This window comes from Colobus angolensis, unplaced genomic scaffold, assembly GCF_000951035.1.
Source record: "Colobus angolensis palliatus isolate OR3802 unplaced genomic scaffold, Cang.pa_1.0 Scaffold18, whole genome shotgun sequence".
Classification (NCBI taxonomy): Eukaryota; Metazoa; Chordata; class Mammalia; order Primates; family Cercopithecidae; genus Colobus; species Colobus angolensis.
Genome location: NW_012114932.1, coordinates 12,275,412 through 12,278,846, shown reverse-complemented (window position 1 = coordinate 12,278,846; position 3,435 = coordinate 12,275,412). Strand labels below are relative to the sequence as shown.

The following is a 3,435-nucleotide window of genomic DNA, read 5'->3' as shown; positions in this document are numbered from 1 at the left end:
GCCATACTGTTTTCCATAATGGTTGAACTAGTTTACAATCCCACCAACAGTGTAAAAGTGTTCCTATTTCTCCACAACCTCTCCAGCACCTGTTGTTTCCTGACTTTTTAATGAAAACTGGTGTGAGATGGTATCTCATTGTGGTTTTGATTTGCATTTCTCTGATGACGAGTGATGATGAGCATTTTTTCATATGTCTGTTGGCTGCATAAATGTCTTCTTTTGAGAAGTGTCTGTTCATATCTTCTGCCCATTTTTTGATGGAGTAGTTTGCTTCTTTCTTGTAAATTTGTTTAAGTTCTTTGTAGATTCTGGGTATTAGCCCTTTGTCAGATGAATAGATTGCAAAAAGTTTCTCCCATTCTGTAGGTTGCCTGTTCACTCTGATGGCAGTTGCTTTTGCTATGCAGAAGCTCTTTAGCTTAATCAGATCCCATTTGTCAATTTTGATTTTTGTTGCCATTGCTTTTGTTGTTTTAGAATCAAGTCTTTGCCCATGCCTATGTCCTGAATGGCATTGGCCAAGCTTTCTTCTTGGATTTTTATGGTCCTAGGTTTATGTTGATTTAAGTCTTTGATCCATCTTGAGTTGATTTTTGTATAAGGTGTAAGGAAGGGGTCCAGTTTCAGTTTTCTGCATATGGCTAGCCAGTTTTCCCAACACCATTCATTAAATAGGGAATCAATTAATTTGATTCGTTAGGACCAGATTCCTTATACTTTTGGTGGTATGATTCTGTGAAATGGTTGGTAATTTTTTAACTAGCCCTGTTTTATGGGACCTTAATACCCTGCCAAGTGTACTGAGCTTTATATTGCTATTTCTTACTCTTTTATAGCCATGGCCACTTTCTTTTTCTTTTCTTTTTTGCTTTTTTTACACTCCAACGCCAATTTATTTTCAAAAAGGGCTCTGTGGTATCCTATAGTTTGTCTTTTTTTGTATAATTATACACACTTTGAAAGTTACATAAGTTGTAATGATCTAATAGTATTAATAGCCATCCAAAAAACACTTTCCCACCCTCTCAACAACCATCCAGGGGGAAGTAAAAGTCCTGAAAAGAGGCCAGTTCAACATGGCCTCTACCCTGGTAGAAGCATAATTTGAAAAGAGAAGAAAACAGAAATTAACTAAGAGATGTTGCCAGTGTCTCTCAGGAGTGGGGCCCTGGCTGTTGCCAGGGGTCATGAAAGGCAGAGCCTGCAGCATGCAGTAAGGTGACCAGGAGACCTTGCAGCCTTATCTTCCTCACCCCCGCACTCCACATCCCAACTTAGGTGTCATGGAAATCCTTCAGCAGGGTTCTCCTCCGCTTCTTCTGCCTCTCCAAGTCCCCTCTGTCACTGCTGTCTGCATGCTTAACTTTCCATGAGACGTTTTCAATCTCAGCCTCCAGCTGAGCCTGCTGGTATTCAGACAGCTTCTTCCTGGATCCAGACTCCATGTAATATGCATATGGATTGGTTATTGCAGGGTGTATTGACACTTGGCCAAGAGCTTGGCAGCATTCTGTAGGTACTGCCAGTCAATCCATGTCCCCAGATTGTTCATGACCCTCTCCTGAATCTTCTCATGAATCTGCTGGTATGTCTGTGCCTCTAGCTGCAAGTTTCTGTTGTGGTTTTCCCACCTCTCCAAGTAGAATAAGTACTTCTTGAGGGCTTCCCTCTCCTGGGCTTGTTGGCACTGGTTCACAATGTCAGGATTCTCCTTGTAAGTACTGCACTCATATTATTCACTGCCATGAGCCTTCCAGTCTTCTGGATACATCCAGCAGAAGTCGTGTATACATTTGGAGCGTTGCATGTGATTGCAGCCTCCATTCTTCTCAATGCAGATGTTGCATTTGGGACAGTCTTTAATGTGAGCACTAATGTAGTTGACTGTTTCAGAGTCGTCTGCACACTTCGTGAGCCATTTTCGGATTGTGGCACAGTCTGTGGGTGCGTGATATATTTGATGACACTTAAAACAGAAGACCTCATTGCACTGATTGCACTGTATTCGGCGAGCTCTAGGCTCCTGTACCCGAATAACCATGAGGCAGTCTGCACCAGGGCACAGCTGGAGCTGGTAATGACTCTCCACATAGCCCCTGAAGAGGTAGAACCTGTATTTCTATCTCAGTTCTTCCTTGGGAAGCAATGGAAACACAAAGTCTTCTGGTGTATGGAGTGGGACAGTCCTGAGCCATGCAAGAGACTCCCACACCCACACCATCCTTGACGAGAACTGAGCAGTGCTGCTCCCAGCAGCTGCGGCAAAACTGGTGTTGACAGAGCAGGGAGAGTAGGTTTTTCTTTTGTGCAAACTGCATACACGCTGCACAATGGTGAGGGGGATGAGATGTGGGAACATGTTTTATGGATTAGCCTGAACTCAAGCCTCAATGAGCAGTTGAGCAGAATTGGACTTGTACCTGTCGAATCTCTCTGAAACTTGCCAATGGAAATTGACTAATATAAGTTTAGCAACTGAATGAGATACCTTTAGGACAGAGTCTAAGCTGGTCATGTGCTCATTCAGGGCACCCTCAGATTTCTTGTAGGTCAAGTAAGTGAACTGGTACTCCTCGGGATCAAAGGCATCAGCCCCCTGCTGCTCCACATCGGTGGCTACTCCCAGGTAATAGTCCTCTATGTCCCCAGGGTCTACATCCTCTTCTTCTTCCACTTCCTCACAATTTGAGTCATAGGGCTCTTCATTGCTGTCAGATGCCTGGCTATTCATGTCCACAGACATCTCAGCATCCAGCCAAGTTGCAGAAAAGCAGTTGCTTTTTCCCCCTCCCCCGCAAAACTACCGCTTTCTCAAATGCATTAGTATTTTTGTTTTCTGTAATTCTTGGAGACCTCTCAGGCAGATGTCACCCAAATATTCTATGTAATATAATTTCCATCAGTAGCTGCGGCTCCGCGGCTACTGAGCCCGGGCGAGCCAGACCAGGTCAGCCCGGGCCAGAGGGATTTGACTGGGGCCCAGCTGCAGCAGAGGCGGAGGCAGTGGGCCGACCCAGGTCCAGCCATGGCGACTTTCAATACTTTTAGAAGATAGTGCATACATATTGAGAACTATGTTACACATAAACGTGTCAAAACATGTGTTTACCTTTTATATTCCCTAATTCGTGTTTGGAAAGGAAAATTTTCCCAAACTTGTATTATACTACTAAATTGCACAAGCTGCACTTATCACTAATACTCTGAGATTCTATTTTCTCCAATAAAAAGTTTTAACTTCACAGTTGAAATTCACTGCTTGAAGCTATGTATAATGGGAAAGCTCCATTTAACTAAGATCATTTATGCATATCACTTCTAGATTCTTGGGCATTTTTAAAGTCAAATTATATAGCACTCGTCGATCAATTAACCACAAACTGTTTCTGGATGCATACACTGTGATAAGTTTATGTAGAAAACAAAACAATA

General features: G+C 43.1%; 1 pseudogene; it reads right to left on the bottom strand.

Annotated features, from left to right (window-relative positions):
- Positions 1 to 1,277: 1,277 nt before the first annotated feature.
- On the bottom strand, positions 1,278 to 2,746 carry LOC105509801 (annotated as a pseudogene).
- Between the last annotated feature and the right edge of the window lie 689 nt (positions 2,747 to 3,435).